Source organism: Ictidomys tridecemlineatus, chromosome 13, assembly GCF_052094955.1.
Source record: "Ictidomys tridecemlineatus isolate mIctTri1 chromosome 13, mIctTri1.hap1, whole genome shotgun sequence".
Lineage (NCBI taxonomy): Eukaryota > Metazoa > Chordata > Mammalia > Rodentia > Sciuridae > Ictidomys > Ictidomys tridecemlineatus.
Genome location: NC_135489.1, coordinates 40,860,818 through 40,875,110, shown reverse-complemented (window position 1 = coordinate 40,875,110; position 14,293 = coordinate 40,860,818).

The window sequence follows — 14,293 nt, the reverse complement described above, 5'->3', positions numbered from 1 at the left end:
GCTGGTCTAGAGAGTTATATTTGGTATAAAGAAGAATTTTTAAGAATAATTAGAATGATACCATTTTTGTATGTCTCTGAGAAGAATAAAATCGAGCAGGAAATTGATAATGGAAGAAAGAGGAATTTTTGGATGACAACTTGGTAAGATGGGCTAAGATACAGAATACACAATAATTTCATAACAACAAGACAGAAGATAGACTCTGATTCTACAGGTAAGGTAAGTGTATAAAGATAGCAATAGGAAAATATAGAGCTTCATCTTGACTGCATTGTTTTCTCAGAGAAACAAAAACATAAGTTAGTGTTATCAGTTGAGTGTGCCTGCAATGTGGGCATACAATAACTGGTTGGAAGAATGGAAAAGTACTGAGAGGATAAAGAATACTTGACAAGTCCTCTTATGGTTCATGAGCATGGGTTTAATATAGAGATAACTAGGGAAATCATAAGTCTTTGTGCAGTCACATTCAACTTTGTGAGTGACAAAAGAAATGAAGAGTTAGAAATAACCAAGGTTTGACTTAGCTAAGTAAATACAGCACAGTGAGAGAAAGATAATGAAGGTAAAGAAGATATTGACTAAGGAAATAAATTGAGAACGGAAATAAATGAATACATGATGGCAGTGAGATATGGTGACAAGATACTCAAAGAGATAGAAGATCTTGCAGGGTTATATAATTTACAGATGCAGAGTATCAGAGGAAGTAGATTGAAAAGAAGTGACAGTTGGAGGAGTTAGAGATGCAGCTCAGTAGTAGAGTTCTTGCCTATCTCACACAGGGCCTGAGTTTGGTCCTCTGCTTTGGGCAGGGAGAAGTGGCAGTTGAAGCATAGAATGGATGAAATTAAAGTAATTAAAGATTTTTAATTATAGGTAATAATAAGGCAAAGATAGAACAATAAAATTGAAGAAAATATGGAAGATATGATAAAAAATAATCATGTGTATAGTTATATGAAAGTGAATTTGAAAACACAGAAGGATTGTTGAACATCTAAGAAAATAACTTACATTTGACTCAAAATGTATAGGAGACATATCTTTAATTTGACTGAGTAATGACATGTGAGTACTTAATAATCAACAATAAAAAAAGGAGTTGTCTCTGAGATATTTCATGGACATAATTCTGACTAACCTTCAAAATAAATGCCCATTAATAAAGAATGGTTCACTCATCATGGTGCTTCATGTGCATTTATGAAAATATACCTGCATAATTTATAATATATATACAGTATTATATTTTATATATGTGATGTATAATATATAATATATATGGCTACTAGAAGAATAATGTGTTTGCATAACTTGAAATATAAACTGAAAACAATACATTTGTGAGTAAAACAGTACTATCAAAATAATGAACTACAACACACTATAATTTGTCTTGAAGAATGTATAAATATATGTATAACATTCTTAGGGACACAAAAGCTTTTGAAGTTATTCTCTTGAAAATAAATTTGGAAGACTGCAATAAAATAAAGAGCCATAATTTTTCAATGAATACACATTTACTTATATGAACATTTTACCAAGTATATGCATGTTATTTTGTGAAAAACTTTAATAATTAAAACACTTGCACTATATATTCTCCTTTTATATGTGACATAAATATATTTATATGTCCCAAAATTATGTGACAGAAATTGATAATATTTCACTGTGGTAATATTTAACTAAATTTAGTTTTGATTTTAACAATTATTTGAGATATGTCTTTCAGTAAGAGATTAATCAATGCACAATCACATATTTACAAGTAGCATAACCATAAAGGGATTTTTTAAATACTGACGATGTTGGCTTTGGATATTTCAATGAGCAATGTCAAAAAGTTCCTTGACAAATTATGCATAGTTTTTGAGAATCTTGATACCTAATGGTGGCATGATTATTGTTTTAAATGTTTTATTACATAGCAATTTGTATTAACTACAGAAAAATGAAAATAAAATTAAGCAGACTGACAGTTTGAAGGAATAGTATAAATGTACAACTAGAGATATTAGGGAACTAACCTTTTTCTATCAAGGCTCCTAGTATCTAGACATTCTGATTGCTAGTTATAAAGTCTCACCTCTCAATTCTTGCATGTTGCATTCTAGGAGCACTGTCTACCTACTCATCTTAATTTATCAGAGCACATAGACAATATACGTATCTCATGCAAAAGGCTTCTAGCCCTGAAAACTCAAAGTAGCTTGACTTTGGACTTCCTTTGGATAACCATGCTATCTTCTACAGTCTACTCCCACAATGGTAACTTGAACAGAACTCATAAGGAATCTATTTTCTGGGCGGAATCTATTTTCTGGGCAAAATCTACTTTTTCCCCCCCAATACTCATGTGCCTTCACTTCCTATAAGTCTCCATTGAAAAAAATATCAATTTCTCTTCTGAATTTTCCCATTCTTGAATTTGTTTCTCATTCTGAAAACCATGGTGACTCATTTCAAATAAAAATTGTAAGTCATCATTTTCTCCACACTCTAAGACTGGAAAAAATAGGAAGTTCTACTCTCTTGCATATTAAAACAGAGTTTATACTTCAATTTAAAAATTTAATATTGTTGGGTAAGTATTGTACTCATCCCTAATGGAATTCATGCAATGCATTTCACATTCCACAATCTCATCTGATTTCTTAGCACTATCATCTACAGTTTATTTCTAGAATATGCTCCTTATTCTTGTTTAACAGAGGAATATATGTCATGTTTGGGTTAATTTCTTCTTTTGTCTATTCATGCAACATAAGGGCTTACTCTCCCCTCTGCAAAATATCAATATTTTACATTGGAGAAGCAAGAATAGAATATAGCTTCCCCATTGAGGGATCCAAGACTGTTGGAAAACACATATGTAAGCAATATATGCCTCATAGTAACTGTTGTGAAGGGATATGTATTACATATGCTGCAGGCACAGAATTGGACACAAAATAATTCTGGTATAAAGCCATACGATTATGAATGCACATTGGCATACATTTTGAAAAGAATATTTAAAGCAAGCCATGAGTATGTGAAAAGTTTGCCTATGTTGAAACAGGATATCAGGTTCAAGTAATTACAAGTACTTATTTATGATCAAATCAGGAAATGACATTTACAACTGCAAGTCAAATTGGGAAACATTATAATGTGGCTCAGAATATGAATAATTCGATCAGTTCAAAAAATTTTTAGGAACAAAATGATATATAAAATGAGACAGGGGCATTGAAAGAGTAAGGTGTTACAGTATAAATAAGGAGCTAAATGGAGAAATTTGGAGATTCATTAGGTACAACAGATGAGAAAGATAAATGGGTCAATATTGTTATTATTCTCTGAAATTGGAAAGTAGGAAGAAAGGCCATTTCTTGAAGGACAGATATTGAATTCTATTTTGGCTACGTTGAATTTGAGGTGCAATTTAAACACTCAGCAGGGAACTTGTAAGCTTTTGAATATCTTATGCCACTAAATATATGATACTTTCTCCTCTTAAAAATAAGAAAATAAAATTAAAAAAGGAAAAAGACTTTTAGGTTTGAATCTTTACCATACCTCTCATATTAGGAGGATATTTTATTTTATTTAGTTTTTCAATTACTTAATTTGCAACATCAAAATGTCATTGAGAGAACATACATTACCCTGTAATGACTTCAATCAATGCTAATTTGGGATACTTACAGAGGTCATCAATAGGAAAGTAAAAGAGGAAGCAAAGAAAATTAACACCAATTAGTCATTAATTCTGCAAGTGTGACCTCCCATGTTTAAAGGCTGCATGTCATTATGAACCAAGGTCTTAAATAATTTAAAGAAGTATTAGGAGAAAGGATTACACAAAAGAAATTACAAAGACATCCCCAGAAGAATGTCAAAGCAAAGATACTCTAATGTCATACCAAAAGCTTACTTGGGGATTTGGATAAAATTTATAGTGACAGTATAATATGAGGATTCAACATTGACCACTCCACAAATAATATAGATGCTCATGGAGAAATCCACATGCCATAAATCCCAAAATGTCATTCTGATAGAGTCTGGTATTGAAACCTAAGTTTGAATAAAATCTTTTCATTATTATTTTATATAGTATGTGGTTTTAAATATGTATGTATAAGTAAATTAAATATTATGATTAGACTTTTGAATATTTAAACTACAGTCTGAGACTAGAGTACATATTTAGAATTCCCTTTGGGAGTATGGGAGATTACCTTCTCTCCCAGCATCTATATTAAATAGATCAAGATCTCCCAATTGTGACATATACCACATGTGTGCCAAATAAGGATGTGAAGTACATACCAAATGTATTGAATTATTAGCCTTTATTTTCTCATGTTATAAATTTTACCCAAACTCAGTTCATGCAGTTTAATCATTTGAAGTTACAATTTTCCCTACTATTTCAGTTTCCTGCTGGAACGCAAGCCCTGCCTCAGGATCACATAAAAGGGCTGGAGTCCCCAGTGCTGAACATCTTATTACCTCCTGCCTAGGGTACTGTGTTGAAAAACATATTTCTAGCTACCATTGCTTTCCTTTAAATTAGGTGTGTCTCTTATGGGTTCAGAAGACAACTACACTTTTAACACAGATGCTGGCAATGGCCACATACAACTGCTGCTGTGTTTGATCCACAAATTAAAACTTTCCAGTTGTTGTGGTTGTCATTGCAGGTTGATAAAAAGCATGAAGCTTAAGGTGCTGTGGAGAAGATTCCTGCAATCACTGTAGAGAGCCTCCTAACACTAGGGAAAGAAGTGGCAGAGAGAAAAAGAGACTGGGCCCACAAATGATACTTTGAACCCTTCAAAATCTTGAAGTCTGCTGATCCGCTAAGTTTCTTGCTATGCAAACCAATGAACTCCTGTATTATTGAAGCTATTTTGAGTCAATTTTCTTTTATATGCAATTCAATTCAACTGTATTAATTTTTAACATTCTGCATTCTTCCTTGAATTTAGTCATTTTCTTTTTCCCACCATAAAGGTATTTTTATTGCTCCTACTTCTACCTTCAGGCACTTCCCAGCCTAGTTTGTATGAGTATAACACTAAGGTCCTTTGACTTTCTGTGTGTCTATACTTTATGTCATGTCATTTGTGTTAGTTATTTGTCTCTGGGAACAAAACACCTTACGCTAACATCATACAGGAAAGATTTATTTTGCTCACAGTTTCAGAGATTTGGGTTCAGTGTCAGTAGGCCCCATTGATTAGAACTTAAGGCTGCTTACTGCAGCCAAGAAAAAGAGAAGAGGAAGGGACCATGGGTAAAATATAGTTTCCAAGGGCATTCCCAGTGACCAACTTCCTTCAATTTAGAGTTCCTGATAATACCTTCAAATTATTAATCCAAGGATGATGTCAAAGCCCTAATTATCCAATCACTTCCCCCAAGGCCCACCTCTGAACATTGCTACATTAGAGACAAAGACTTCAAAAGTGAGTCTTTGGGAGTTACTTCATATCCAAATTATAACAACATACACAGCTTTTATAGTCTTATTTTATTTAAATTCACAATATCCCTAGGCATTTCCTGTACCACTGTCTAGGCTCCACCAATGGTTTCTTAAGCACATTTCTTTCATTCTTTGTGGTTTCTCTATGTTAGCCTTTGAATCTGATATGTCCCTGGACATATATAATAATATAATCTTTCAGTACTCACCTCAGATTTCAATTTTACCAGGAACCTGACTTTCCCATGTGGAGAAAGTTATTTACCTCACTATGTTTCTATTGTATTTTTGGACTTTTCATTACTAGTTAATGTTTTGTTTTTATATATATCTATATATGCGTACTACATTATATGATCTTTGATGGCAGAGATTATATTTTATTCATCTTTATTTTCTAGGATCCTAACATACTACTTGGACAATACCTATGTGTAGCAAACAAAATAAGTGCTAGATGGAAGAAATGGAGGACAAAGAGAGAAAAATAAAAGAAGAAACACAAAATAGCTTTGAGAGAGAGAGAGGAGAGAGAGAGAGAGAGAGAGAGAGAGAGAGAGAGAGAGAGAGAAAGAGAGAGAGAGAGAGAGAGAATTTTTAATATTTATTTTTTAGTTTTCAGTGGACAGAACATCTTTGTTTGTATGTGGTGCTGAGGATCGAACCCGGGCTGCACGCATGCCAAGCGAGCGTGCTACCACTTGAGCCACAACCCCAGCCCAAACATAAAATAGCTTTTTTTTGAAGAAATGAAATATGAGCATAGGAGATAGTTTTTATAAATGTGGAGTATATCCAGTACTAATCACAGGTGATAGCTAAGAGATGATTTATGAGATATAGAAATATTACTCCACTATTGATAACAAATATAGTTCACTATTTCATCTGTTGCATGATACATAGTAAAATGCATGTTATTCATTTGAGGGTTATAAAAAAATTATAATTTTAGCTTAAAGTTCAGAGTATAAAGAAAATCCTAAAGCATGACTTTGAAGATTCAATTTGATCAAAAACATCTGTTTAGCAACGAATTGGGAAACATCAGAGTGCAGAATAGCACAGGAACCATATAGATTCATTGACAGAGGATGGTGATGTCTAATGGTGACCATGAACATTTGCAGAAATCAGTCCACAAAATCACAGGGAATATTCTGAATTAGAACAACAACAACAATTTCTTCTTGGATTGTAGTTTTTGTAAATATATTTTTCAACCAATTATGAAATAATTGGAAATAATTTTTGGAAACCAGTTATTTTCCCCCTATGGTTTGAATATGGTTCAACCTTTCTGAAACTTATACTGTGTGTTTAATCTCCATTGTGAGGTATTAAGAGGGTGGAAACTTAATCTGACTATGGTGTTTACAGCAGGTTTGGGGGTTATTAGGAATGGATAAGGTCATCAGGTGGAGCCCCTATAATTGAACCCTAGTGACTTATAAGAAGAAGTCTCTGGCAATGTAAATATCTGCACTGACCTGAGACTCTACTAGCACAAAGTCTATCATCGAATGTGACCTCTTGGTTTTTAATCAGAACTGTGAGCTAATATAAACTTGGGTTTTATTTTTATTATTTATCCAGTCTGTAGCATTTTTTTGTGAACAACAACAACAAAAGACTAAGGGAACCCCTTTCTCATTGTATGAACAGGATATTTCTTTGTATAATTTCAAAGTTTTTAAATTTAATATCAGTTACTAAAATGCTCATCAAGTGTAATTTACAGAAAAAGTCATTGTGCCCTTAATTTAGGGGTATTTTTTAAGTATTCCAGGGGTCAACTGGGCTGATTATACCTATAAATATCTTTAGCTGGTATAGAAAACTAATACTCAAAAGAGAATAATTGGAGGATCTATCAGTAGTATGACAGAAGCTGTTAAATCTCTTATTAGTGGCGATGAGCAAAACCATGTATTTCAGCCTGGGTCCGTTCCTCCCTTCCACAGAGTCATAACCTACTGTGGTTGTACCTGCATAACTGAGTAATATATAATCTCCCAAAGTCAATAACACTTGAAATTGAAAAAGTAATATTCAATTAAAGTAAGTTCCTATAAAATTCAATTATAATAAAGTTCAAAAGACATATATCCTTCTGTAATTCCTGTTTTGATTAATGGAATTATTTTGCAAAGTCATCCTGGACTCCTCCCTCTCTCTACTTTCTAATTATCTCTCTACTCTCCATACACATTGCCTCTACATTTTTACTAACACTCTGCTGAACTTATAAATTGTTTTTCAGATCTATTCTTGTTCCTTGCAAATCTGTTTTCTGTATGTGACTTTCAAACTTCATCACTATCTCAATGGGTCAAAAATTAAGTCCTATTTCTATACTTCAAATGCTCCTCCCTCAAGGTTTCCATCTTATTAAAGGACAAGCCCATTTCTCAATTGATTGGCCAACAAAAAACTCTCATACTGCCTCATAATGCACATTAGACTTAACTTTTTGATTATGCCCATCAATAAATTCTATCTCATGTCACTGATAGCTGATATCCAACTCACTATTATATATTGCCTAGTGTGTTGCATAGTCCTTTATGTAATTCTTCATTTGCTTCCATGGTTAAATCGCTGCACTCTATTCTACAAACACTACCTGGAACATTCTTTTGGGCCTCTGATCACATCATTTTCTACTTTCAATTTTCAATGGCTTTCCAGTCTTAACAAGTTGCAAGCACCTGTATACTCCTTCATTGTTGCAGTTCTGAACTTATCTCCTAATATTACTTCCCCTTAACCCACTTCCTTACAGCTACCTTGGCCTCTTCGCTATTTTTTGTACAAGCCAAGCATATCGCTAACTCAGGGTCTTTGTACTCACTATGTCCTCAGCTTGGAACACCATTTCCACCTGACCATCTCTGCTCTATACATAAATATCTCATCATCAAAATGTTCTCCCCTAAAACTTCTAAAAATGAACTTGCCTCTCTCATTTTCTGTCCTTTACCACATTTTGTGTTTTATTCACTGTATTTATGACTAACTGATATTTATTTATTTCCTAATTTAATTTCTTCCCTCAATAGAATATATGTTCCCTATGAGCAAGACATTAATTTATCCTGTTCATTATTGTATATCTGTGTGATGATGGGATAGTGTTTGGCAGGTAATGGAAATTTATCAGGACTTCTTGACTTTTAAAAATTTCTTTACAAATAATCTTTCTAATATATGTGTGTGAGCTTGTAATTATGCATTGGGTGTATAAATATAATCATGTTGCTCATCAATTTAAAAACTAGTCATTGAGATTGACTCTCCGCATGACAATATGAAAAGCTTTGGTGACATACTCTCCAGTGAAACTTGAGAAAATGTTAATAAAACTTAAAAAATGCTTAAAAGTCTTTGGAAATGGTACTGAGAGCAGATGCCTAATCTATTCCCCCACAAACAACAACAACAACAAAAAAAAGAACCCTATAAGAGTTTTGTAAGAAAGGCAAGAATCTGTGGTATTTAAATTAATGTGTAGTTTCTAAACTGAGATTCAACACTTCAACTGTAACTTACATCTCACTCTCAACTATCTCAAAAGGAGAAGTGGAACATTTCATTGAGAAATAAACTAAATTTTTCCACTGTTCTCCACTTTTAGTATGGCAGCCATAGAAGTACACAATGTGTCTCTTCCTTCAATAACAGCCATTAAAAGGGAAGTAGCTGGGTGATCTGCTTCTGCTGCCAGTTTGGACTCCCAACAACTTTAAGACCATAATCATTCTCCTCAGAGCACTGCTACCTATGATGATCATAGAGATCAGCTACGTCTGCAAAAAGCAGGACTCTCCTACAGGGGTGCCTTTGCTCTGGCTGAATTTTTCTTAGATGACTCTGTTTCTTCCTAACTACCCAATCCTTTATTCTTTGGTTTGCCCCTTCACAGGTCTCAGACCTATCTCTATTATCATAGGTGTCACTTGTCTACCCCTTCATTCTTTTCATTCTTCATAGGTGTTTAATCAATGAATCCCTTGCATACATTTTTATTCCATTTTGATACTTCATTATGAAAAGACTCAAAATTTCTGTGAAACAGTTTATCTGCATTTTAACAACTCTATATTGCTTATTTACTTTTACTGTATAAGACTTGTATGTAAACTTAAATTAAAAAAAAAGCGGGGCTGGGGATGTGGCTCAGCGGTAGCGCGCTCGCCTGGCATGCGTGCGGCCCAGGTTTGATCCTCAGCACCACATACCAACAAAGATGTTGTGTCCGCCGAAAACTAAAAAATAAATATTAAAAAAATTCTCTCTCTCTCCTCCTCTCTCACTCTCTCTTTAAAAAAAAAAAAGCAATCTCTGTCTCATACTTCCACTTGGCAAATTCCTAACATTTTATTTATTTATTTTTATTTGAAAATTTTTATTTATTTATTTTTTATTTGTTCTACTTAGTTGTACATGACAGCAGAATGCATTTCAGTTTATTATACATAAATGGAGTGTAACATTTCAATTCTCTGGTTGTAGGCAGTGTAGAGACACACCATTCATGTACCCAGTGTAATGATGTCCATCTCATTCCACAATCTTTCCTACCCCAATAACCCTTCTCCATGCTCCCCTTTGCCAAATTCAAAGTTCCTCCATTCTTCCTATTCCCCACCCCCATCATATACCAGCATCCACTAATCAGAGAAAACATTTGGCCTTTAGTTTTTTGGGATTGGCTTATTTCATTTAGAATAAGCCAATCCCAATTTCTTAATTTTTAAAAAATATTTCTATTTAGTTGTAGTTGTACAAAATACCTTCATTTTATTTGTTTATTTTTATGTGGTGCTGAGGATCAAACCCAGCACCTTGCATATGCTAGGCAAGCACTCTAATGTTGAGCTACAACCCCAGCCCCCCCCCCAATTTCCTAATATTTTAATGCAAACGTATTTTAAAGTTTCTAATAATATACATATACAGGATGTTTGTTTTTAACATATTTTCCTATTTATTTACCATAGTGGGAGATACATATTTAGTCTCATATATCTTCATCCTCTTTATATTTCATTATATCAATAGTCTATAGTTTTTGTAATTATATAGATATGACTCACAGCTGAATAATACAATGTAACACTGTACTACGATTTGATTTCTTTCTCATTTACTTTTTAAGTTTTGTGTGTGTGTGTGTCTGTGTGTAATTAATTCTCCACTGTTGCTTTTCACACAGTTTTGAGTTTTATATGGATAATTTATCTGTTTATTCTCACAATTTTTTTCCAGAGCAGTTATATATTCTCATAATATCTAACCTCTTCATATCATTTATCAGTTTCATGTTGTGTGTTCTAAGTGACATCTTCTTTGGAGCCTATCATTCTCTTTCATCTACCAAGACTGAATGTTAAGCTATACCATGGTAGTAACTTGTGCCTCTCCGTCACCGTCATGGTGGGCATCCCTTTATTGTCACTACTGGTGTGAAATTCTTGTGTTTCCATTTTTCCTTGCTTACATGGAGCACATTATTTAGTAACTTCTCAAAGGACTGTGAATGAAATACATACATGTTTTTGACTAAGCCTTTCCTCTTTCTTTATCTTCATTCTGATTTAGATAAGTATAGCATTCAAGATTAGAAAGATAGGGCTGGGCATATAGCTCAGTGGGTAGAGTGCTTGCTCACATGCATGAGGCCTTGGATCCACAAAAGAAAAAAAAATAGAGAAAATGTTCCCCAATAGTTTGAAGGCATTATTTTCTAAAATTATTTTAGATTCAAAAGATGACTTGAGTTAGAGTTCCATTTTCTTTACTGAGAACTATTTTAATTTTCTCCCTAGATATCATTGGGAGAATTTCCCATCCCTTTAATAGAATTTCTTGATCATTTATATTGGATTAGGTATATTTTTACCAATTTCTCTGATTAGCTTCTAAAATCTCTTAGTCTACAAATTTAGAATTTTTTCTTCTATGATATTTTTCTTTTGATTTACTTCATTCTTCCAGTAATAATAATGTTAATATTATATATGTTAATAAGTGTTCTTCCACTATCTTTTACTTTCATTTCTTATTTTTTATTTATTTTTCTGTCTTCCTGAGAGTTTTTGCTGCAATATCTGATAAAATCCATTCCAGAAGGTCATATTTAAATAGATATGTTGGAAATCTCATCAGAGTCATACCTGTCCAAACTACAGGGCTACCGTAGTTAGTTGGTGGTAATATGAAATATCAGTTTCTGAAGGTGTTTTTCCTTAGAGTAGTCAATTTCTTAAAGAGGACTTCTCAAACCTCTTAAAGATTGGAACATTAATACTTTTGTACCTGGTGAGAGAAGAGAATCGCTGCTCTTATCATTCAGTGTTTAGTTATTCACTTCATTTCTCTGTGTTCAGTATTTATCCTGGGTTCTTTGGTACTATAGTCCTTTTGGAGAAAAACTGTAAGACCTAAAGCCTATTTAAAAATTCTTGTTTTCAACCCCTTTTCTCACCCCTATTTTGTTAGATACTCGGTGCCTTCATTCTTAACATTTCTTGCTTTCCTTTAAGAATCATCAGTTGACTTCTGTGTTCCTGCCATTAACAAATTGTGTTTTACTTTTTGTGACTTTTGATATGTAACACATATCCGTCTGCATACAGTAAAAAAATTTGTCTAGTTCTTTCACCTTTGTCAATGTTTTTATTATTATTATTAATATTATTTTTAGTTGTTCTCATGTTATGGAGGTATCAGATGGAAACTTGATAAATATTTATGTATAATCCACTGTGTTTCACTGTATCCTTAATGCATGTTTTGATTTCCTCTATAATATTATCTTTACTAATTTATACAAAGTGAACACATTTATAATAAAACACATATTATCCATCCTTACATTAATATAGTTTCAAAAATTATTTATTAACTACCTATAGCATGTCAGGTAATGTTTCAGGAATGTTAGATACATCATTGAAACAGAGGGAATTAATGTTCCTTCTACATGGAGCTTACTTTATATAATCAGATGGATTTTAATAAAATAACAATAATGATATTATTAAGAAACAGAGAGCAATGAGTGATGTGAACATGAGACACTGGAATTCTTGTGCATTGCTGTTCAAGATATAGAGTTGTACAGCCATTTTGGGAAATTGTATGAGAATAAATGGAATCAACATATAATCTAGCAATTCCATTTCTTGGTATATATGCATAAAAGGAGAAATCAGAGACTCAAAAAAAGTTTATCATCATGTTCACACACATTATTCATGATAGCCATAAAATGGAAGCAACCAAGCTTTTATCAGTGGATGAATGGATGAACAAAAATACTGTAAATATACACCATAGAATATCACTGAGCCCTTAGGAGGAAGAGGATTCTTACACAGGATAGAGCATGAACAAAACTTGAGTCATTACTGAATGAAATAAGCCAGTCCCCCAAACACAAATATTGTGAAGAAACTCTGTGATCCCTCATATGATATACCCAGGTTAGTTAAATTCTTAGAGAAATAAAGTAGTATGCTAATTGGCTGGTTGGGAAAGAAGGAAGAATGGCAGTAGTGTTTAAAGGATACAGAATTTCAGTGTGAAAAATGATTTTTTTTTCTGGGAATTGTGGCGGTGGTTGTACAACAATGTAAAAGTATTAAATGTTATAGAAATTTACATATAAAATGATAAATTGGGGGTATGTTGTTACCCACACACACACACACACACACACACACACAATTAATGCTTAGGGTAGTATTCACTGAGAAGATGCCACTTGAAGAAATGCTTGACTAAGGTGACAGGCTTAGTCATGCTGACGTCCCCAAAGAAAGAGTGCAGTCAAGAGAAGAAGCAGAATACAAAATACAAATCAAAAAGGACTTTCAAGTTGAAAACTGAAAATGGACATTGTATGTAGCAAGATACCCATAAATGTAGTTAACAGTGGTTAATAGAAAAGAATAAGTTTCATGGGGTGTTGTGCTAAATGCCTCTTTTTAGGAGGTACTCAGGAGAAATGGAGAAAACTATGTCTTAAAACACTACATAAAATTAAAACCATAAATTTGGAGTTAAAAGAGTTTTCTTTCTATTTTTTTCCAACTGAATAGAAAAAAAATTAAGGAGGAATTTAGTAATAAAGCAAAGAGGGTTGATAGATTTGCCTAAGATTTTGCAGCATGGATACACAGCGCTTATAATGAGTCCTTTTCTTACTCTAACACAGAATCTATTGCACCGATTTTCACAGAGCTTCTCATGTACTAAAGATACTTGGTTCATGTATTTTTAGATTCTCTATTTGGATCACAGAGTTTCTTCTTTGTAGTTGAGGATGTACGTAATATTAAGACCAGATTTTGATACTGTTTTGAAGGTGCAACCAAGCTATCATGAATCTTATTTAACATTTATTAAACATTTCCATTCTTCTTCAATTCTAAGTAAATTAAATGAAATGTCTTCCAGGATGCTTACTACAAGGAGGCAGTGTCCTATTATGGGGTGTTTCACTATAATCTACTTTCATCTCATTACAGCTATGCCACTCTTAGTCTTTAATTATGATTAGACAGTTAGATACCAATGGTTTCCTAATAGATTTTCTTACAAAACTTTATTGGGGGAAAGTTTTGTCTTTGCTCCTTTCTCTTCCCCTTGAAGCGTAAATGACTTACTTTAAAAATCCATTAATTTGTCAGGTACACTGGTGCACAACTGTAATCCCAGTATCTTGGGGGCTGAGGCAGGAGGATTGAGAGTTCAAAGTCAGCCTCAGCAAAAGCGAGGAGCTAAGCAACTCAG